Source organism: Gopherus evgoodei, chromosome 18 (assembly GCF_007399415.2).
Source record: "Gopherus evgoodei ecotype Sinaloan lineage chromosome 18, rGopEvg1_v1.p, whole genome shotgun sequence".
Classification (NCBI taxonomy): Eukaryota; Metazoa; Chordata; order Testudines; family Testudinidae; genus Gopherus; species Gopherus evgoodei.
Genome location: NC_044339.1, coordinates 14,034,545 through 14,059,113, shown reverse-complemented (window position 1 = coordinate 14,059,113; position 24,569 = coordinate 14,034,545).

Genomic DNA, 24,569 nt, shown 5'->3' with positions numbered 1-24,569 from the left:
GAGGGGCCAAAACCAAGACCTTGGACCTAAACAGCCCGGAAGGTGCAGAAACTGACAGCCGCCTGTTGCTAGAACAAACCGTCATCTCCCCCAGGATGCTGATGCCCCTGCACTTGGAGGCAGTTTGGATGTGGATCAGAACCTCATGACCCAGCCTTTTCTCTGCAGAGCACAGAGCAGCTCTCTCTCCAAGCAAATAGTAAGTGGAACCCAGTGACCTCTGAAATGCATTCAAATGATTCTATCATCGCTCAGGTACTGAACTCCTGATCTAGCTAGTAGCTACATGCCAGCACAGTAACTGAGCCACCGGGAAGACCTGGAGAATGTCTCTTTCCATCGGGGCATGAGGGTTTGCATTAAAGTGCAGCAAGATGCTGAGAATGGGCAATGAAGGCAAATGAATGATGAGCAGGTGCTGACCAGAATGAAGATCGCTAAGCCCCTAACTCCGGTCCCTGTCCTATTCAAGCTTGTGGTTCCTGTTTTCCAAATGTTCTGGGGAATTTTCCCAGCCCCCAGCAGTAAAAGGTCACAAGTAAATGGATCCAGCTGCCGAGATACTGAGAGCTGTGGGCCACAGCTTTCGTTTCAATATGAAACCAAGTGAAACGTGACAGATTTGAGCCTTAGACTCAAAGCCATAAAGCAGCGGGGAAGGCCTTATGTGGTCTTGGCAGTAGATTTAGTCTGACACTGACCTTTCTCTCCTAGGGAAAATTAGGACATTTCAAAATTTGTTTTCATTCCAAATTGGAACCAAGAGTTGGAATTGCAAGATTTCTCATGGAATGCAAATGTTGATTCTCCAATGTGAACCAGTTTGCTTTGCTCAAATCAATGTGTTATAATGCTCTGTAAAAGGTTGAAATATGCTATTGTAGCTAATATTAAAAATATAATAGAACATTATGTTATGATATAATATAAAAGTCAAAGGGTCAAAACAAAACATTTTGATGTTTTTGATGTTATTAAACCAAATGGTTCGTTCTGACACTTTCCCATTAAAGTGGCGGTCAGCAGCAACACATTTCCACAAAACTGCATTTTCTGACAGGAAATTTTTGCATTGGAAATTTTTCAGCCAGCTCTATTCGTTAGCACAAGTTCACGGTGTGTGATGGGAAACTGCTATGATGTGGTACTGAGGCTTTTCAGGTGAGGCTAGCTCCAGGTAAGCAAGTACTTGTCTACAAATCAACATTCTGTTGCTTTAACTCTTCTACATATGTATTTTGAATATGGTTTTTTGTTACTCATTTTGGAAAAAAATCTCTGTTTTTGAAAACCGAACTTTTTTCTTTTAACCGAAAACCAAATATTTTACCCAAAAAATATTTGGATTTGGGTTTCCCACAAAAAGTCATTTTCATCCCCAAAAATGTTTTGATAAAATGTTTCAATCAGATCTAGTTGTCATTAAGAAATCAGCTGTAATCCAAGCCCCCTTGTGTAAAGAGACATCAAGGATGGACACATCCATCTTTCATGACCAAAAAAGCCAGCGCACTTATGGCATGGAAAGGGCAGAAGCTGCAGTTGTATGCTACTGTATTCAGGTGGGCAGATCCGTGGTAGAAGGACAGATAGACACATAATCAGGTAAATCAGTGCAGAACCAATGTGGCCATTGGCATATGTGGATATATGTATCCCTTTTATTTTCTGTGTCCTGCAACTTTAAATTTCTGAAGATTCTACTGTCTTCAGAGATAGGAGCTACACTAGCATCCAGGTCACAGAGCGCACACAGATTCATAGATTAATAGATTCAGATACTGCGCTCTCTCACAGAGACTATCTTTTTGTGTGTGTTGCTTTAATTAATCTAAAACAAAAGGTTGGTATATTGAAAGCTCTTTGGGGCAGACACTTGTTTATTATGATCACAGTGGCCAGTGGGGCTCTGATCTGGTTGCTACTGTAATACAAATGGTAAATACTGATCATTCAGACTAAAATTTACTCATTCCACATGGAGAATGTATGAGCACCATACCTAGAGCTGCTCAAGATTTTTCCATCCAAACCAAATTTCAATGAAATGTGGCAGATTGGCCAAAAAACAAGTATGTTTTGCACAGGAGTGGGGGGAATTGTTTTCTATGAAACTTGTTGGGTTTTCAATCAAAAATGGGAAACCAAAACTCCAAAATGTTTCAGTCAAAGTGTTCGGTTCTGGCACAAAAAATGATGCAGTTTCTGAAAACCCAACACTTTTAACTGAAAGCCCCAATTTTTTTTAATAAACTAAAAAAGGGTTTTAGAAATCAAAACATTTTTCCATTTTTGCTTTCAGTTTTTCGTCAGGAAAAAAGAAACAACAAAAAATTGTGGGAAATTTTGGCCAAAATAGGCAGATTTCCCCCCCAAAATTCCCCAGCAAACAATAGTTGACCTTTTCCCCCAGTTCCAATCATGATCCAGCGCCCCCTGTCTCCTTCCTTTTATACGTGCCTCCTCCTGCGATCCTGCCTGACTGGCTGCAGAACAGCTGGCTTGGAGCTCTGTGGCTGAGAAGAAGCAGAATCCTTCAGCTTGTGGAGCCAGCTAGATCCATCACTGGCAGAGCAGGTGGCCATAAAGTTGTTTGGGAGTCAGGCTGCAGTCGCTGTCATGCCATCTCCCTATCACTGAGGATTCTGCTCCTGCAGAAGGATAAATGGGACAGATTCCTCGTCAGCTAGTGGAGGGGACAGAGGTGGCACTTGGCATAGCCTCTGTTTTGTAGCATTTGAGAATGAATGAAACAGTGCTGAGGGTGTCCTGAGCTACTTAGTAGTCATGGTTTTGGTCTAACCCAGTTCATTCCCTGCTTTAGACTCCCCCAAACCACACTGCTCACCGGTGGTGATATTAAACTCTAAAGCCTCAAGCTTATCCTTGGCCCATGGGATGAATTTCACCTAGGATCTGGAAGCAGCCATGTCATTACTAAGGGGCATCACAGAATCTACCTCCGGAGCAGCTAGCTTGGCCCCAATCCCCACCCACACTCCCCACGGCAGGACTTTTCCTCCCACAGAACGACACGGGTTTTTTAATGGCTAACTGGCACGACTGGATCACAACACACACCTCATAACAGAGAAAGGTGCAACACAGGGGAGCGGTCCTCTGGGCTTATCAGAATTTATTGTGGAGAGTTTAATAGATAACAATCAGTCCAATATATCAGTCTGGAATCAATCCACACGTGTATTGTCGGAGGCTGAGGTGAGAGATAAGACAAACGCAGCTTCCTGACTTTTATTGTTAGAGTTTAGCTGATCAGTGAGGCCTGGTCAATAAAGATAAGCTTGGTTGATAAGAATTTGGTTCAGAGCTGATCTCTACTGACTGGGGTTTGGAGTCAAGTTATCCCATAACTGCTCTCTGGAGTGTCTGGTGCTGGCCACTGTCAGTGACAAATACTGGGATAGATGGATCTCAGGTCCGATCCAGACTGGCAGTTCCTAGGGTACTGTAGATGTTCCCCTCAATACAATTGCAGGGTTTGGGCGTTTTCACTCCTGGTTTTCTCACTGTCAATTTCATGTGTGTGGCTGCAATTCTGTCATCCCCTGCGCCCCCACCTCCCATCCCCCGTATCACCTAGTTTCGTTCTAGACCAGTGGTTCTTAAGCTGAGGCTCATAGACCACTGGTGAACCCTGGAGAATCCAGAGTTTCCGGAATAGCTTCTCTCACACTGATGAGGATTTTCTAGATGTTCTTCCAGTCTTAACTGACCAGCTAAACTTTTAGGGCCAGACTCTCGGTTAGTGTCAATGGCCACAGATACGCTGAAGTCGGTGGCTAGCTGATGATCTGGCCCTGGATGTAAATCAAGCCTCTTTGCACAACTTGTTTAATCTCAGCTATTTCCAGCCAATAGGAATAGCCTGCATACACACACACACACACACACACACACACACACACACACACACACACAGGAGAACCCCTTCCTCCCTCCGGCTTAGCCCTCATGCTTATATTCTGAGAACGAATGAACTCCTCAGCTGCTGGATTTAGCTAGCCGTGCTGGCACTAGTCAGCGAGTCTGCATCTGTTTGCAAAGCAGATGATTTCATGCACTTTCCGGCGATGGGGATTATCTGGCCCTGAGGACATTGCGTGCAGCTAGAGTGGCCCCATCACCCCAAGCAGCTCTTCTCCCATGGATTCCCCGCCAGCCAAAGGCGGGTGGGCAGGGCTCACTGGGCAGTCCCATGGCGTGTGATAATGCAGCGTTATCAAGGAGACCCAATTTAGTCGAATGTGTCTTGGGCACTTTCCAAATCCTGATCCAGGGAGCTGAGATGAGTCAGCCAGACAGGCCGGGAGGAGGGGAGATTTCCTGCAGTGTCTTAGTGCAGATTGCCCCCATTTCGGTAAATAAGTAAATGTTATTGGTCACAGTCACGGCCCTCTGCCTGCAAGCACCACACATGCCAGGAGAGAGCTTCCTTTCAGCCTGGAAGTGTCGCAGTTTAGACTGACATGGCTCCATATTTCAAACTGCCGTGCAGACACTGGGGGCTCCAGCAGCTACACGGTTATTTCCATTTGCTCACATACCCACTGTGCACATGCCCTGCTGGCCGTCACTGGACGGAATCAGAACCGTTCAGTCATGTATCATAGGCCTTATACTGCTAGCAGCTAATGGAGATTCTCAAGTGGGAAGGGCCTCTGTTTGGAGAGGCAGGAGGATCAGAAGCCTCTATCTGCAATTGTGCACCTCCTTTGTGTGCGCCATTACTGCAGTCCTGTGCGCAAGTTGGACGTTTGCATATTGTTGCTGCCGATTTGCATGCACAAATAACTCATTTGCACCCTCCCTTGTGGTAGATGCATGCAAGAAATCAGCCACCTGACTGCAAGTGTATCTGACCTTTTGAAAGCAAATCACACCTGCAGGGCGTGACTCCACTACTAGGGTAAACTGGGAGTAACTCCACCACATGCAATGAAGTTATTAACCAGGATAAAACCCATGTGAGATCAGACTCTGGCCACACTTTTCCGAGCATCCTTATTGCAAAAGCTCCCTTCAGGAGCCCTCTAGTCTCTGGAGCGCTGAATCGGAACACTGCAGTATACATTTCAGAACATGTCAGCTGTAACCATTTTAGGTTTTGGCCAGTTTTTGGAGTCGATCTGCCAAATCTTGTGCTGACCGAGACCCAGTGCAACTTCACTGAAATCAATATAATTGCACTGGGTGCAAGCAAGGGGGAAGTTCGGCTCTATACTGCACAGCCACTGCCTGATTATCTTTCAGACTCACATTTGCTCTGGGTTAGTCTGCTGCCCTGCTTATGATGAGCAGAACCTCACAAGCTGAAAGTAGCCCCATTGAAATCAATCAGTCTCTGACTGACTGCAGGCAGCCTGTCTGGGCTGTTGGCTCCTGATAATAGAACAAACCAGGCAGTTTGCATCCCAAAAACTCCACTGGTGTGTCGTGCCAAGTAATCGGAGCCTTACGGGAATGCCGGGGGTTGCAACAAAGGCCTTCCCGCTGCTCTTCCCACAAGGCAAGATCTGGAGATAAGTTTTTGCAGGTGCCGAGCACGTTCCTGCAATATCCTTAGCAAATCGCATCCCATTGATCTGCAAAAATGACTGCGAGCCAAACTCAGTTTCTTCTTAATGGATTTCTGGTGGAGTGAAATGTTCCAGCAGAAGGAGACCTGCCAGGAGCTCACCCAGGCCTGCGACCCTGCTGGCGCCCACAGGCTCTACAGCAAATATGCTCCCTCATTTCTCTGGGCTCTCAGAGGGAGAGGCGCTCGCTCAGTGGTTAAAGGAGATGGCAACAGGAACAGGTGTATTTCTTATCTGTATTGCAGTCGTGCCTAGGAGGCCCGGTCACACCTCCTGGCATCATTGTGCTAGGTGCTGTACCCATACAGAACAAAATAATGGCCCCCTGCCCCAAGAACCTTACAAACAGGATGAGAATCTCACATGGCATCAGCCAAGGAGGGAGAGGAGCTGGGAGGCAGCTCTGACCCCACAAGCCAGAGAGAGGAGAAGGATCTGTGCCCCCCTCACACTAGACCAATGCTCTGCACAGTCAGGTCCCTGTCTCCCTCTGTTGGCGAGGAGAACCCACCCAACTAGGCCAGACAGATGCCTCCATTCGCAGATGTGGAGAGGACGGACTTAACTAAAGCAGGTCCTTAATTCAATGCTGGGCCACCGAGATCAAGTGGCCCCATTTTCTCTCCACGAGGCGGATCCTGAGTTCCTTGGACACTCAGAACGAGACTGGGCCCCACGTGCAACACAAAGAATGATGCGTGCTAGGTCATCAGGCTAGAATGGCTTTCTTCCACGTCTGCAGTGCCCTGGCAGGAGGACAGAGGGCAATGTGAAATATCTCCTCCGTCCACCACCGTTCTCCAGAGGCCCAGCGTTAGGCAAAGCGTCACCAGGCCATTGGGTTGGATTTTCCCACCAGGGGACAAGCCCTTCTGTATATGGGGAGGCTGGTGTTCAGCAAAGTACCCTGGAGAGAAGGACAGTCCATTGTTCTCACCTTCCTTGGCAAACAGAAAACAAAGGGCTTTGCTATGAACTGTTCACCCACCTCCAGGGCTGAGACCCATAGGAGGGCAGCAAGCTTGCCGCGCTGCCATCTATAATGTACCTTTTTCATGACCTGTGAGCCTGGGACTTTCCACCAGCACTATATTCACTTAGAGCAGTGGTTCTCATCTGCTAGGACTCCCCTCTTCTCATCTAGCCAGGACCCCCTGTCCCAATTAACAATGCGCGAAGGGCAGGGTGGGCGCAATACCCTGATACCTGTCGAGGTCCTGATCTGCTGGGTGAGAACATATTACTTAGATAATTAAATAAAAAACAAATCCCAAGCCTGGAACGGTAGTGACTTTCCCCGCCCCCTTTGCCAGCCCCTGGAGGAATTACACTGGCCGGGTGAGAGGAGGTCGGATTCTAAGAGCCTTCTCTGTAGCACATGGAGGGAGTAACCTTGCCCAGGGGGTCCCCGTGCACCGTTCCCAGAGCCTGGCTCGTATCTAGGGTGACCAGACAGCAAATGTGAAAAGTCGGGATGGGAGAGAGGGGTAATAGGAGCCTATATAAGAAAAAGACCCAAAAATTGGGACTGTCCCTATAAAATAGGGACATCTGGTCCCCCTACTCGTATCACCCCAGAACTTACAATTCCCTGGTAGCCCAGCAGGAGGAGACAGATCTGAAAGAAGGGGGAAGCTGTGGGAGGCAGGCTGGAGGAGTAACAAGAAAAGCAGAGGACTGGGGAAGGAGCGTCCAGCTCTAACATCAATGAGATGTTTTCAAAGCACCTCATGAAAAGCAGCTGCGGTCAGTGGCTCCTATCGCCCTCCTGCTGAACCCGCTGGGCCCAGGAAACTGCCTTCTCCTCCTGACAGAGCATCGATGCACTTTATAGCGATTTGCAATGGTGCCTTGGTGCAATCGTGATGGTGATCTAGACATGCATGGCACACAGCCTGGCCATGCTGCCTGTGACGCCAGCTAACTGGTTCCAGTGGGAGCAGGAACAGCCTCACAGTCCGTAGGAGAATGCCATGGAGGCAGTGTCTGAAGGGTGGGAGGGATGGCTCAGTGATCTGAGCATTAGCCTGCTTAAACCCAGGGTTGTGAGCTCAATCCTTGAGGGGGGCCATTTAGGGAACTGGGGTAAAAATCTATCTGGGGATTGGTCCTGCTTTGAGTAGGGGGTTGGGCTAGATGATCTCCTCAGGTCCCTTCTAATCCTATGGTCCTACCCACGGAAGTCTAAGGAGGGACATAGAAATGATCTGGTGTTCTAGACACAGAATGCAGACCAAGCCCCCTGGAGTTCCAGTCCCACCTTGCACATTAATTCACTCTGGCTGTGAGGAACTTATTAGCTTTTCTGCTTTGATTTCTCTTATTCACTCCCCTCCCCACCTTTCCCATTAAAGGAGCTGCTAATGGCCACTGTCAGAGACAGGATACTGGGCTAGACAGACCTGTCTGCTGGGGTGACAGCCCGTGTCCCTAGGGGAAGAGTAATGTTCCTCCCAGAGCTGCTGAGAAGAGCCACTGATCAATGTTTCTAATGTGCATTGAAAGAAGCTGGGGAAGCGTTAAGTGTTCCTGGCTTCTGCTGGGGTTGACATGACTCAGATTGCTTATTTGGGGTTTGGTTTTTCAAATGTCTCCTTCTTGGAAAAGTCAGAAAAGAGTCAGTGGTTCCCAAACTGGGGTTTGTGAACCCCTGGAGGTTCATGAAATGTTACAGGGGGTTCTCAGGAAAAAATTCCCTAATGGTGGACAGAGCTGTCTCTAGGGATCCCGGGCAGCACGGGGCCAGCAGCCCAGAGTCTTGGCGACTTCCAAGAGCTAAGCAGAGCAAAGCAAGCATCTCTATCGCACTGTGGAGATTTAAACTTCAAGACTCCTTATATGAAATAAAAAGGGAGGTGGATATTTTTTGCTGTTTTTAAAATTCAATAGGCAGCTAGTGCTGTTTTTAAATTATTATGAAGCACAAGTTTAAGCTTGGTTGTAACGTCCATTGTTTGCCAGCACTGCTCAAGACCTGAATGCTTGTGGAGGAGCAACTCTTTGAGTTGGCTTCTTAAATCCCTTCCTGCTGTTTCACATCTGATACTCCTTGATGAAACATAGGAGCCAGAGGAGCCAGTACGGGGGCGGGGAGGCGTGCCGCCCCTGCATCAGCATGCCCCTCCCCCGTGGGTCCCTCTTTTTTTTTTCAGGTGGCCCCCATGGTCCCCCCCTTTTTGGGCAGTGCCCCCTCATGCCCCGGGGGCTTTGCTCCTGCACCCCTTTTTTTTACTGGCACCTCTGATAGGAGCCTTTTCTTATAACAGGCTTAATCAAAAGCGATACAAGGTACAAAAGTGAACTTTTGGAGAAGTGTTGCTGTTTTCATGATGTAATAAAAATACCATGATGATAAATAATAGTTATTGAATAATGTGTAATAAGCATGACATAAAACCAAATTGTATATTTCCAGGATCACGGCTTTTATAATTGATGCTGAGGTAAGGGAGAAAATCCCTGGAAATAGTTATTTTTAGGAGGGGGGTTCACGAGACTGGACATTTTAGTGAAAGGGGTTTGTGGGTTGTTAAGGTTTGGGAGCTGCTGCTTTGGAGCGAGACAGGATTCCATGCCCTTTACCCAGCACTGTGGGCATGGAGCAGTCTGCCTGCAGAATCCATAGCTGGCATGGGTAGGGGGGCCTGCTGGTGAACCAAGGTCCCACACGGCCTCCACACCCAAAGAAGCCAACACCTCCCTGCAGGCCCACAGCTGAGCACTCCTATCAGACTGACTGAGTCAGCTGCAAAAGGGCAGCTCTGCCTGACCCAGCAAAGAACCCCCATCAGCAGCAAGGCCTCCTCCTTTAGGCATAAAAGGACAACTCCCTAGCCTGGGGTTTCACCTCACCCTGAGCCTGCCCTCCCCAAGCATATCCTCTCCTGGCCCCCAAGCACTTTCTCCTGTAGCCCTTCCCCAGGAGGCGCTGAGCTGGAGTTAAGCCCTTGCTGACTGGGTGAGCTGTGGTGTTTTTGCTCAAGCTCTGCAATCCGATGAGCCACCGCTACGATTTTCATGAGGCCCTTTCAGAGAGAGTTAATAAGTCCCGTGCCAATTTTAAGAATCCGTGTCCAAGAAAATTTGTAAAATGTGAAAACAGCTTGGAAGATACATGCTTCTGCCTCTGGTGTCCCAGCAGCAACGTCATCAATGGAGAGTGGGACACAGCTGTGCGGTACAGTGGGGACGACAGCTGGAGTTTGTCTGTCTACAGAGACCCTCCCTTGAGCAACATTCTTTGGCTTACCCTTGAAATAATAATAATAAAAAGACTCCGGCTTGTAAACTAGCACATAGAAAAGCAATTTGATCCCAAGATATGTAAAACCCAGTTAAAGGGGTGGGGGTGTTGTATGTGAGCCTCCCACACACACTGTCCCAACCAGCATGCCTCAGCCCTGAGCTAGAGGAAACACCGCTACCAAGTTTACTATCTGTGACCCATTCAGTCCCTGGGCTTCTCTTCTGAGACTGCCGACAAAAGGGGCAGCTGCCAGGGGAGTTTTTTTGCTGTGGACACACATCTGTTCAGAACAAGACCCGATCAACCAGATAGTTTTTGACTGCCCCCAAAACTGACATCAGCTGGTGATGACTTCTGGATACTATCCACCTGATGACTGGGAAATGGAAGGCTGGGACCAGTTAGCCATCCCCACCCCGAATCAGCCAGTCCCCAAGCACAAATGACCTGTGTTCAAAATTAAATGCAGGGTGCGGGGAATACAAAAGGCTATGCAAACCAGGCAACAGCTAAAGAAACCGTAGCTGAGAAAGAAACACATTGGGTAACATGGAGATGTTCAGATCCACCCAAAGGAGAGCGAAACATTAAGAAATGGATGTGCCCATCAGCCAGAGATGTCACAAAAGAAAACTAGGATCTTGTCTGGGTTGCAGAGGAAAATCTGTCTGGGGAAGGAGGCCTGGGAGGAAGTGGCTAACAGAAGAGGCTAGCGGAGAAAGATCAAAAGATCCAGGATCAGGGAGGGGCTGGATAGTTATGGGGGAGCTGCCAAATTTTAGTAGTTCCAAGCCTCCTCTTTGGATCTGATCCTTTGGTCCCTGAAGTCGATGGGAGTTGTATGCTCAAGAATACATGGCAGAGTCCCTGCAAATGGCTTCCCCCAGGCAGCCCATTACACGGAGTTCATCTTCGGCTGAAACAACCCAGCTAATCCCCACTCTGGCTGCTCCTCCAGCCTTTCTGTCCCTTGCCTCTGTTTCTCACGTGTCTGAACATGCCAGGCCTTCTGCCCCCATTTTTTCCTTTGTGATTGTTTGTTTGTTTTAAAGATCAAGGTCTGCTGGGCAATGAGGGAAGCTTTCCCAAAGCCAAGAAGGGCTGGCGGTTAAAGATAAGCACTCCCCACCTCCTAATCAACACTGAGTGCCATAAAAAAAGACCTTGAGAACGCCCCCTAGGGCAGATGATATCATCAGGCATATGCAGGGCAGGGAGGTGGGAAAGGGGAAAGAATGGCAGTGCCTGGTTATTACATCTCTCTGGTGTATTGCATAAAGTAATTGCCACACTTAGATACTAAGGTGATAAGTGCTATTGACAAATATAAGAGGGAGGGAACTGAAGATCAGCTGTAGAAACCTGCAGCTATAGCTGCATAGTGGGAGGCCTTCCAGACTTTACAGGGCATCTGAAGTAGAAGCCACCAGAGTACAGGTACCATCAGGTCATGCACCTAAGTACCTTCTGTCTCGCTTGGTGGTTCTCTATGATCCAGAGACCACTGGAGGGGTGGGGGGAATGGTACATGTGATCCTTCTCATACAAGGTGGTCTGTAGGAAGGACTCAATGGAGAATTGCTGCTCTAGGTTAGATAGCGGTCTGGAGATAAATAAAGGAGACCACACGTGGCTTAGGTGAGCCACGTCATAACATATCCTTGTCCTATGTGTTCCCACGGTGGGACTTCAACTGGTGATATTGTCCCATGAACAGCTGACTGCTGCCATTATAGGGAAGGATAAGTTCCTGGACTCCCTTCCCCCGTCAGACAGGATTCTGGGGATGTTACAGGTATGTGGGTCCCATGGAGGCACAGAGGCATTGTATGGAACAACTAAACCAAACATGACGGAATCCAGCCATGAGAACCTTCTGCAAGCTGCAGCCAGTTTCAGTCGGTTCTGCCCCCTGCAGTGCAGAGCTCTGCTCTCCAAAGTGGGAGAGGATCTTTGGCCTTTCCAGACACACTGTGCACACAACAGTGCTGTCCAATGTGACCTGGACAAACTGGGGACCAATATCTCGATGCTGCCTCCAGGGGGCATTTTGTGCAGCTGTGGATGAAGAGAGTTTGGGGGAGTGTAGGACTGCTGGCCTGTTTCCCTAGCCCAGGAAGGATTCCAGGCCAGGTCTCCATCTCTTTCAGGGCTTTCCCTCAGGGTAGGGTTTGTTAATTCCAACAAAAAACGCTCAAAGTAACACCAAGCAAAGCTACTCCCCTGATCAATCAATGCTCTGCCTGCACCACTCCCTTTGCTGCAGTCCCGGGAGCCAGCTTCCCTCCTGCAGCTCCCCTCCAACTGAGCTCTCTCAGCCCCCTAGAGGGGTCTTCACCTGCTCCCTTCCCAGCTGGGATCAATGCTCAAACGAGGCTGCTTGGCCCCAAGCCCCATGGCCCTCGTAGACGCAGGCCACGCTTTTCCAGGGACATATGTAAACAGAAACAGCAGGGTGAGAGATAAGGGGCAAACAGGACCTGTCTGTCTTTTCATGTCTCATGACCCTATAAAGCTACTGGGTTCAGAGTCAGGCCTGAGCAGCACAGTTTAGCCCCAGATCTCGATTCCAAACCCCACAGGAGTTAGAAGGGTTCAGATCCGGGGCTTTGGTACAAACTGGTACAGCGGTAGGTTCCGGGGGCCTGGCCCAAAGCCCATTGGCGTGGGAGGAAAGACTCCCCCTGACAAAGTTCGTGAGTAGGCAGCAGGTGTAAGCAGAGGCAGAATCCAGGCCACTCAGTTCTGCAGATTCTGTTCAGCTCCTTGTTGTCCCAGTTTCCAATGGCCATTTGACCAGATCTGGGCCCAGATCAAACCCCAGGTGTTACAGCATTTCCCATCTCAGCTTGACCCCTCGTGGCAAGACCCAGCAGTGCAGCGCTCTGCCGCAGTTCCCCTTTTGCAATCTTCGGCCTATTCTCACGCTAGAGGTGACTTGTCCCTCTGGCCAAGTCACTTGAGTGATCTCCACCCCTTCCAGCGTATCCAGGTCTAGCTGTAACTGTCCAGGCCCTGTGCTGGGCTAATCCCAACCGGCCTCTTCACAGTCCATTCACCCAGCAAGGTTTAAGCCCAATGTGCCATCTCTGGGTGACTTGGGTAGCTGTATTTGCAGAAAAGGCCAGTCAAAATAGTGAGCAGCCAATTAGTGGCCAGCCATGCAGCCATAGCCATGTAAAGAATGTTCGCTGGACAAAGGCTTTCTGTTGATAATTAATTGTCCCCCCGTTTAGGAACAATGCGGGGCAAAAGAGGGATACCATTTCTGATAGTGAAACGGGGAAGACAGCCATCAAAATGCCTCCTTTAATGAGTCTAAAGTAACCCAGGCTGATGCTGAATGCGCAAAAGTCATGGAGGAAATGGAAGGAATTTCCCTTATTAGCCAAGCTCCTAGGGTCTCTAATATTGTGCTAGGAGAATAGATTCTTCTTTTCTTACTGCCTGCTGCTTCCCTGAGTTCAGTTAAATGTCAGCGCAGCATCAACAAAGTGCAAATTACCAGAGGGCGTGTAGCTCTTTCAGTCCCACTGAACTTATCAACGGGGATTTAATAGTGTATCCCTCAGGCTGGCTTGGATCGGGGTAAATCCCTGACGGGGACGCCTCATCCCGTTTCAGATGAGGGGGGAGGGGGCACGAGGCAGATATCTTAGGCTGATACAGGAAGAGGGGGCGGGAAAAGAAACACATGCTTCTCCCCTCTCCAGGGAAACCCAGGACTGTCTAGTGCAAGCAGGGCTGTGATTCAGTGGGAATCACCTGGCAAAAGACATGGGAACAAGTCAACGCTGGCTAGAGGCAGGTAAGTCCTATGCACGTTCAGGCTTCTGTGCGGTGCAACAGGAGAGTACAACACAATAAAAAAAAACATATTGCTGAAGACTGAAAAGGTGAATTTCACCTCACTAAAACCAAACGAGCTGAAAATGATGCCAGGTTCAAATGTGACAAAGGAGCAAAGGTTATGGGCTGAGGGAATCCTGGTTTGCGCCTTCCTCATATGTGACACAGCGAAGCTTCTCACAAGTAACCACCCAAGGGATTGACAAATAGGCTTCAGAGGATGGTCTTGAACGAAAGACTGAAGAAAATCATACCTGCTTCTGTATCACCCAGGGCTAGTTGGGAGGAAAAATCCATATTCACATGTGAGGTGCTGAGATACTGGGAACCTGGGTCAAGATTTTCAAAACTGACTAGTGATTTCGGGTTCCCAACTTGAGACACCTCAGAGGAGCCTGAATCTCAGAGTGGGTGGCTCAGCATGTCCTGAAAACCAGGCCCCTTTCAAATGGCTCCATTTGGGACCCCAGAATCCCCAGTTACTTTTGAGAATCTTCATGGTTGATCTACCACAAAGCCGCGTAAGGCAGGAAGTCACCAGTGGAAGTCAGGTCTTTTGTGTAGTGAAAGGTGTGAGTGTGCAGAGGGGCAGAGAGCATCCTTGGGTTTCAATTTTTGTTCTCAGTTAATGAGGAAATCAGCTCTGGATTTGGTGCATGGACCGCAGTGGGACTGGGAGTCAAGTCTGGCCTGTTCGCTTTTATTGTTTTCTTTTCTCCACCTGCTTTTTCAATGTCCCACTAAATGAAGCCTCTTGATGGCAACTGAAATAGAAAGACCAAAAAACTGGATGGGCTATGGAGACTGACTTCCCCTCTCTTTCCTAGACCTGATCCTTTCCAGCTCAGGTGTGAGGATCCCGGGACAGGGTGGTGTTGCCCATAGAGAGAGGGGCGCACCAGGGAGATCTACAGGACTCCTGTCTCCAGTGACATCAGACTGTTTTGCCACACAGCACGGCAGCACACAGTGCAACCTGCTTCCTGGAGCCAAATCCCACGGGGATTCAAATCGTCCTTGGCTTGCTTCCAAGATGCTTTCCCCTTGGTCAAATGGAGCTGGCCAACAAACCCAGACAAGGGAAAATACCAGGAACAAACCCCACCCCCATCCTAGTAGGAGCTTTTACCTTTCTCATAAAGACTCCTCTGACGAGTAATGGGGCACTTGGCTAGACAGCCTCCTACCCCCTAAATTCCACTCAACATGAAAGGTTGCACATGCTACATTTTTGCCCTCGTCGCTGGGGGGATGTTTTTCAGACAGTCTGAAGTTAACACTGATCCAGCATTTTTATCACTGGGGGGCCCTTCTGCCAAGTTAGTAAATGCCTCCCAGGGGCAGTCACATGTTTTGTTTTGTTTTTTAAAAGCATTCTTGGACATCAGGAACCTATTGGTGCAAGCTACTGCATGAGACTATTCTCTGATTATTATCAGCCTACCTATCTTTGTTGCACCAAACCCCGGAGTACCTGGGTACCATCCATCTCATTCTCCTCCTCCTCCATATTATTATTTTTGCTTGTATTTGCAATAGCTCTTAGCAGCTCCAGCCACAGAGCAGGACCCCCCGGTGCTAGGCACTGCACCAAGACAGAACAAAACCCCAGCCCCTCCCCCAAAGACCCTACAATCTAAGTCTAAGACAAGACACAACTGATAGATACAGACAGGGAAGCAATGAGACAACATTGGACAGGACATGTGGGGTCTCAGGACACCAGCTGCCTTGGAGTTGCAGGACCAGATCCTCAGCTTCGCCTGGCTCCTTTGACTTGCAGCTCTGGGGTTTTCCCCAGCCGAGGACCTGGCCCAGAACTCCCCTTTCTAAGAGCACCCGGCTTTGGGGATGGTGAAAATCAAAGCCTCCTATCCCTGAAGCTCTGCAGGAATGAGCACAGGCTGTTGTTGGTAGAAGACTCCGGCCACCGCTGGACAGGGCCAAGTGGGGGAGCCAGAGAGAAGGAAACAGACTCCACACTAGATGGGAACCAGAACTCTAAAATTGTGGTCACCTGAGGGGCAGGTGGCTGCAGGCCGGCCTGCTCCGCTGAGAGCTGAGAGACCATGATGACATCTGGAAGCAGGCTATTGTGTGAAAATTCTGCTGGCTCAGCACCCGCCCCCGCTACTCCACACACAGGCTGGAAAGCAGGAGCCAGGCAGCCTGCTGAGCAGCCAAGCCCCAAGCCTGTTAATAAAAAGCGCACAATTTAGAGCAGCCTGGGGTAGTTCTCAGGGGGCAAGAGAGGCTCCAAGCAATAGTTTGTCTCATCAGGAGAGTGAAATGCACTGGGCAGGGTATTGATACACTTATTTTGCTATTGTGCCTAGAAAGGGAACCCGCTGATTCCCTGCTGCTGGTTTTAAACTAATTAGGTTCCCTTTAAAGCAGGGAAATTCAAAGCAACTTTATTTAATGGGAAGGTTGGTGGCACTTTTCAATTGCCACCAAAGTGCCCAGCCAGTTATGTATGCAGCCCCTACCTAAACCCTTGCTGTCTTGCATAACAAAGATTAAAGATAGTGAACGTATTTTATTTTATTTTAATAGCCTCTATCCTTTTGTTTGTAGGTCTATCTGCAAGTTTGGAACCAAATCCCTCTCCCCCGATGGGGGTTAAAGTTGGGACTGGACTGGTGTTTATTTCAATTATTTCATATTGATTGATATTATTTATTTATTTTGACCTCAGCAATTTCCAAAATGTACTTGGCACTGTCTTCAATTCCCCCACCCCCATTGTATGGAATCAGAACTGCTCATGTGTGTCTTCAGCCCTATAGTGCTAGTGGCACTTCTCCTCTGGCTTACATCAATTTTTAGAGCAGGAGGATCCCAGTTCAATCTCTGTTGTCACCACGAAGTTCCAAGTAGCCACAACTCGCAGTGAAGTGACAACCATGAAGTTCTAGATGGCCACAGAGTTGTTACACTCTTATATTGTTCTTCAGCCATGAAGGTACAAGATCTGACTAGATGGTGCTATTTAAAAGCAACCCAACTGGTCAACGGGCTAAGACGAGATGCACACAGAAGTTCTCTGAAGACATCAAGTGGTAATAGCACCCCCTGTACAGAGGGTAAGCAGGAACTCCTGGAACACACCAAGTCTTCATCTGCATTGATTGTGGGTGGGTGTGCTGGGCTTACACAGGCAGAGAGCAACTGGATGCAGTTGGGCTAGATGTGTCCTGGACTTCTCCATTGCCTGCTTCTGCAATTTTGTGGAAACAAGCCTGAGCCATCAACCTTTCACCGCTAGAGAGCTGGGTTCAAATCCTCCGTCAGGTCCTAAGGACTTCATTTAACTAGTACTCCAGCCCTTAATGGATATTTGGCCACATGGGACAACCACCACCATCCAGGAAAGCATGATGGGGCCTGTTTGCATGGACAAGGGCTAGCACTGGAATAATAGGGCAGTGCACCTAAGTCACAAATCAGTGACTGCCATGGCGCAGAAGCTCCCATTGCCTCCACCCATTCTTTGCACTGCTCTGGTCAGCCCTATCAAACCCTCAGTTTCATGATCACCCCGCCAAAGGGGCTTCAATTTTTCCTCTCTGGGCAAACCAGCAAAGGTCCAAAGTCTCACTTTATCCGTGGCAAGGAGAGCGAGTCACAAAGAGAAATTGGGGACCAGCGACCGTTGACGGAATTGGGCCCTTGTCGCAAACGCTCTGGGATGCTGAACGGGAACATCTGTTAGACAGAGAAGGTGCTGAGATCTCATTCCCATGAGAACACATTTCCACACTGAACTGCTCCCCCTCTTCGCCCCCTCCCGACTCGTCTCTCTCTGCCCCCTCTTAATTGGTTTGCAACTGCTAAATTTTTGGCTCCATGCTCAAGCCACAGGCTGGCTCCTACAGACCTGGCCTAACCCAAGAGTTCACGTAGGGAACTCGGATCATTTAACTCTTCTTCCTCGCCATAGCAGCAACGCCCCGCTGGGCCCTCCATTGTCTCCCTCTCCCCTGCTCCAAGCACCTGGAGACCTTCTTGTAAAAACTTCATTTGTTGGGGGAAAGCTTTGATTAAAACAGCCAGGCAGGGGGCTCTCCCCTCCCCCGAGTCAATATTGGTTTTAGAACAGATGGGGGTAAGGAGGGAGGGGGGAGAGAAAAAGTGAGATGCCAGCAGCCCAAAAGGGGCCATTGAAAGCATCAGTGTTTTTGCAATGTGTGGATGCCTCTGTCCTAACTGCTCGGGGAATGGCAGGAGGCCCTTAGCAGTGCAGCAGAGATCAAAGTGGGCCAGACGTGGCGAGGTGGAGCCGCTCTGTGTGTCGCAGACCTTGGGGAACAAAAGCATCAAAGGAAATCAAATGAAACTAATTGAAGTGCTTTAACATTAAATAATGAGGGGGAGCCTTTCATGACATGCCAGCTTCTTCCCGTCAAGGTCCAGGGACATGCTTCCAAGAAAACCCAAGCGGCCAAAAACACCACACACAACCCGGCCAGATAATTAAGGCCAGGCAGTGGATTGTGCCTGCTCAGAACACAGGTCCCTTTGCTTTCCCCGTTGAGAAGCCAGCAACTGAGCAGTGTAACTCAGAGAAGACTTCTAGCACATGACTCCTCTCGGTTCTCTCATGCTTCCTGGAAATGGGATGTGGTGTGGAGATATTACAAGCCCTTCCTCGGTGCTGCTCACGTCTGCCCCTTGCACAGAGCAGGTATGAACAGGACCCATGAGCGGAGCTCCCACAACATTCTAGCCCCAGGCAGGAGCATTGTGGGGGAAGGTAGCTCCAGGGTCTCCTGGTAGAATTACACCAGGCAACTGTCTGCAAGCATTTGTTCATGGCAGCTTGGCTGTTCTAGAGAGATTTCTGTCTGACTGCTCTGTTGGCTCTCTGGTACTAGGGCATTATGCCAGGGGACTTCCCACTTGCACTGAAGTTACTGCTGGATGCAAATGTTGTAGTCGTATGTGACATGTTTGGAGTTTGTGGGGCTCAGTCCAGGGGACAATTCTTTCCCAATGCAGGTAGGGGGGGAATATGAGAGGCAGCTGTCATCACGACCCTTGTTGGGGACAACCATGATTGCAATTACGGCAAATTTAATGTCTTCTTATGAACAGCTTAGTCGGACATTGGCTAAATGCTTCTCAGAGGAGACTGCTTGCACCCCAGGCCCTGCTAAGCCCCAAGGGCCCAAACCATCTAGCACCAAAAGCAATGGCAAAACTCCAGCTGACATCAGTGGGAGCCTGGCATTTGCAAAACAAAGCTAACTGATGCCATTTTTTATTATCAGGATTCCAAATTAAACCTGACCTCCAGAGGCACCCAGGATGACCCCCAACAGCAATTAATATTAACCCAGTGCCACTACCGGCTAGCAAAGGGAAAGCTTAGCAAACAGGATCTGTGCTGGAGGAAAGGGTTAGAGGAGAGAAACAACAGAGGAAGACAACTTCAGGGGAAGATATCAGGTCGTGGCTTGTTTATTTTCTTTTCTCATTGTACCAGGCAGCAACCAGCATGGAGACTAATTTCAGTTTGTCTTTATTCTGGCTGCAGATTAAGAGTAGTGGATTTTTGATTACCAGCCACCTAAGCAAAAGGCAATCCTGCTTCTCCTTCCTATACCCTGAAAATGGAGGGTAAGCAATGAAGCAAGATCAACCCCAGGAGTCTATGTCAGGGACCCTCAATTTAGAAAGGGATGATAAACCCCTTCCTCCCAAGGATCAGCCCAACGCGTTCTGCAAAATAGATCATTCCACCCTCCCCAAAGCCACGTCCAGTTACTGCCCTGGAAACTAAAAAAAGAGAACGAAGCAGCGACAGACTCCAGCAAAACCTGGCCAAATGTCTTTGTTAGCTGTTTGCTAAACCGGATTGAGAGCACGATGAAAAGAACCTACACGAAGACAATTAGACTAAATTATGTCCAGTTACAGAAGACAAGTTAACAGCGAAATGTGGGGCAGGCCAACTCTAGCCAGGCTCAGTGTCTGGCTTACCCTATCGCTGTCACTCATACATCACAGATCAAGGGCAGCCCCTGTAGGCTGTTTTAAACGAGGACCAGCAGGAGATTGGGCTAATGAGTAAAATCTGAACATTCCTCAAATTTCCCATCCATCCCAGGGCAAGGGAAGGGCAGAGGGTGGGGAGGGAGCTGGAACAAAAGCATCTCTCTCTGGTGTGGGATGGGTCCTAGCAGGACAAAATGCTTTTTGCTGATACATGGGCAGTCCTTAGACTGGACTGAAAGAATTCCAGGGCCAGATCCTCAGATGGTGCAATTTGGCATAGCCAATCCAGCATTGGTTGACGATGCTTTGAAATGAAAATATTCCCGGGGGGAAGGAGACACAAAAAGCCCTCCCTCCCCCCCACCCATACTCCAGGCCCTCAATCATGACTATAATGAAACTGAGCAAATAATTAAGAGGCAATATGGTTGCTCCCTATGGTTGTAGCAGTGTCCCCTGGTGAGGGAAGGTATATCAACCACGGCTTTCTTGTCCAAGTAACCCAGGAAACTAGCCCTGGCCTATCAAAAGCTGAGGTGCTGTGGATCCCAGGCAGAGGCAAAGGGCTATTCGGGGCAATATCAGGCCTTTTCAGCATCTCTGAAAGCGGCCCCGGCCCCCTACTAGGGCATTATTCTTCTGAACATGACTTACTCCAGGGAGAGATTTGTTGAATGCCAGAGCCTGGGCCATGACAAAACCAATAAATAAATCTCAGCCACCTATTTGGGTTTCTTTAAAAGGGAGTGAGTAAAGTGATTAAAGTACATCAAAGAGATGGCCAAAAAAACCCGACCCAGCATTTTAGAAAGGAAGGGGAGAACATAACCACTTTGGCTCAGTGAACTTACAAAACTTGAGCATCTACCTCTAACCATCCACAGTGCTGGGGGTCCTTGATTGCCCCACTCTGCCAAAACGAGGCTTAAGATTTCCAAAGGTGACTAGAGATTTTGGGGGCATGGTCTGAGGTACCTTAACAGGGCCTCTAAGCACCAGCCCTCTGAGCACCCAGGCCTGTCTCCAGCTGGGCACACCTAAAACTCGAGGCAAATTTGGAAAATGTTGGCCTAGGTTTGATTGCCCCAAGTTTCTCAGTGTTGCTACTGTCAGTTCAGTTCCACTGTTGGCAGCTGGCATGTAGACAAGATTCCTGGTGTCTTCACCCATTTGTTGTCTCACCATATTCAGAGCAGCTCTAAATGACATAGCGGTAAACAAGCTGCCAGCTGTCAACGCCCTGCGTGGGATTGGCAAGAGTACCTCAGTGATTTAGGAGCACAAATCCCACTGACTTTCAATGGGGCTTGTGCTTCTAAGTCACTTTGGCTCTTTTCAAAATGCCATCCTTTCCCTACACTCACACACCCAACTGGGCTGCCGCTGGAGCAGCTGAACTCCTGGTAGCAAGAGTGGGAAATGTTGGGAAAGGAGTGTAGACAAGGCCTCATTTATCTGAGGGCAGACGGAGGTCAGCAACTCGCAGGAGACACTCAGCACCTGGCAGAGTCAGGCCGCAAATGAGCCAGAATAATTCAGAGGGAGTTACTGTGTTGAATTGAACTGGTCTTTGATAGAAAGGTAGGTAATTAATGTTTGCTCTCTGTTAGATACTCAGATACACACCTGAGAGAGAGAGAGACAGAGAGAGAGAGAGGTGTCATTCTAATGTTGCTTTGCCCACTATAGGATTATTATTATTTCTAGAGGCCCCAGCCAAGCTCTGTGCCCCATTGTGCTGGGCACTATAGAGACCACTTGGTGTGAGACAGTCAGGGGCGGCTTCAGACCCCAGCACGCCAAGCGAGTGCTTGGGGCAGCAAGCCGAGGGGGGCGCTCTGCTGGTCGCCGCGGGGGCGGCAGGCAGGGTGCCTTCGGCGGCTTGCCTGCGGGAGGTCCACTGGTCCCGCGGATTCAGAGGACCTCCTGCAGGTGTGCCTGTGGAGGGTCCGCTGGTCCCGCGGCTTCGGCGGACCCTCCGCAGGCAAGCCGCTGAACACAGGCTGCCTGCCATGCTTGGGGTGGCGAAATGCCTAGAGCCGCCCCTGGAGACAGTCCCTGTCCCAGAGGTGTTACAGGCTAAACAGACAAGTCAGTCGAAGGGCGGGAGGGGGAACAGGCAACCAGAGAAGTGAAGGGGCTTGTCAAAGTGGCAGGTCATGGCCTAGCTGGGCAGCACTTTTGCTTGGGAAGAGCCATTGGAAGGGGCCCATGAAAAGTGTCCAAACCCAGTCAAGTCAACACTCACTTTTGAATTCAAACACATATCGGCGGAAAACGTCCCCCTCTTTGCTCGGCACTAAGTGAGCGAAGGCTTTGCGCATATTGTGCCATCTCCATCACGGGCAGCCTTCCTGAGCCCCGCTGTTCCTAAGTCTCTCTTCTTGTGCCTGGCAGGCCAGCTGCCACCTCTTCTTGTGAGGCTCCCGGGCCGAGGTCTCACTCGCTGCCAAACTAACATCCGCGTTCCTTGGAAGTTGCTACTCTGAAACTCATGGCAATGCCCCAAAGAAGGCCTGGCCGAGGTGCAATGTAACAAGCTTTATTACTAGCATTAGTTCAAGCCATTATTTTGCACCCTTCTCCAGGGAATCGGGGCACGGCACAGGGCTTAAGTTGAGATAGTCAAGATCTCAGTGTGAGAGAAGCCAAACCCCATCTTCCTCAGCAGGACCAGCTCTAGGCACCAGCAAACCAAGCGCGTGCTTGGGGGGGCATTCCGGGAGGTTTTTTCGCTTCGGCAGTTGCGCTCTCATCAGCCAGGAAACTTAGACTTAGGCCCTGATTCACCAAAATACTTCAGCACACGCTAACGCCCAGCCTCATTCAGAAACGCACGTACCTAACAGGAAGGCTGTGTTTCCATCCCTTTGGAAGTCCAGGGCACTGAAACATGGACTCACGTGCCTTGCTAAATCATGATGGGCTTAAGCATGTGCTTAAATTGCTTTGCTAAAGAGGAGGAAGGGAGTCTTGCAGCTCTTTCTCAAGGCGGTCAGGTTCATGCTTAATCATCTTTCTGAAGCGGACAAATGCCAACAGAAGGAGAAATTCCTGCCACCAAGTCCCCGTGCGCTTCCCCCTCACATGGGGCCACCTCCTGCCCTCAAGAGAAGAACTTGTGCGTCCTACCCCTGCTGACCCGCTACCCGCGTGCAGCCCTACAACAGTTGTCCCCCCTCCCCCTTTAGGATTTGCCTCTGGGCAGGGATGGCTCTTGGGGCAAATATTTCTTTAGCCAGCAGATGGTGCAATGGAACATCGGAAGTGAAGGTTTGGGAAGAGCCGGATGCAGGGATTGCTGGGTACAATTTTTGGGCCAGGGTTATTATACGGGAGGAAAGACTCAATGGTAGTCACAGTCCCTTCTGGGCTTCAAATCTGTGATGATTAAAGACGAGAAAATTGGGGGCGGGGGAAGGAAGAGATAAAAAATAAACAGTAATAATCAACTTTTTCCCCTTTTTTCCCTCATTAATGAAACCAGCATATGTTCCCCGTGCTGTTCTTCTGGTTCCTCTCCCTGTGCCTCTGTCTCCATCTCTCTCTCTGGGATTTTAATTACATTCATCTATTTCCACTCACTAGGTCTGTCACTTTCCAGCAGGACTGATGTAATTATATTGTGGGAAGCACTGGACGCTTTGCTGAAGCCTGAGAGGATTAGCGGACCTCAGTGGCTTTTCCCACCCTCTCTGCCAGGTACCTGCACAAAGATGACAGATGGTCAGGGACTGTTTATCCCCCCTAATGAGCTGGTTCCTTAGTCAGTACAAAAGGAGATGTCTCCAGAAACACATGTATATTTTCAATTAACTAGAAATACTCCCTACTCGGACAGCTTTGGCTGGTGCCTGGGAAGGGTTTGAACCCAGGCAGGAAAAACAAACAAGCAAACAGTGACAGAAACTTTTCAGCCTGGATACAACCTGTGACGTTAGAAATAGGGTGGATGCCCTTTTAGTCAGCATCTTATATTACAACTTATCACAGTCAATAGCCAGAGCGAGTGGTCGCGTCCCATTCTAGCATTCAGACTGCTAGCCACACGGGGAGGCAAAAGGATACGGCAGAGATAGTGTGGCCTGGTGGTGGACAAGATTCTCGATTGGCACTTGGGAGTCCTGGCTTCTATTGCTGGCACTGCGGCCTGAGTTTGATCAAGTCCCTTCACCTCGGGGTCTATTGTCTATTTAGATTGCAGGGCAGGGACTGTTTCTTACTGTGTACCTGGACAGTGGCTAGCAAAATGGGGCCCTGCTCTGGGTTGGCTCGTGTCCTGGTAACTGGGGACAGATTGTGCCCCAGGAAGTCTAGAGGGAAGCTGGCATAACGTACCCCTTCTCCTGGGCTTGGCAATATGTATGTCACACCAATGTTGTGTCTCTCACACATCAGGTAGCAGGCCTAAGGGTATCTACCAGAGCTGGGCAGGAGCCAGACCATCCTTTTCATTGGAAATTTTGTGATTTTGAAGACTAAATCATTCTGCATGGGAACACTGCCCCGACATTTTGAAATTTCCCACAAAATGGAATTAAAAAAAAAACAACCAACCACCACCAATGGGATTTTCAAACAAAACCTGGATTTTTGAAAACAAATCCATTTGAGGTCAATCGAAATGTTCTATTCTGATATAACAGAAACATTTCATTCTGCTTTTGACTTTAAGCATATACTCTATTATCAATGATACCAGCCTATAAAATCCAGTGCATTTGGAAATGAGAAGTCATCCCAAAATGGAAAATCAAAACATTTCATTCCGAAACTGATCAGGAAATTTTGTGTGCTAGGGACCACATCCTGAGCTGGCGTAAGCAGCATAGCTCCAGCAACTTCAGTGGAATTGCACTGATTTACACCAACTGAGG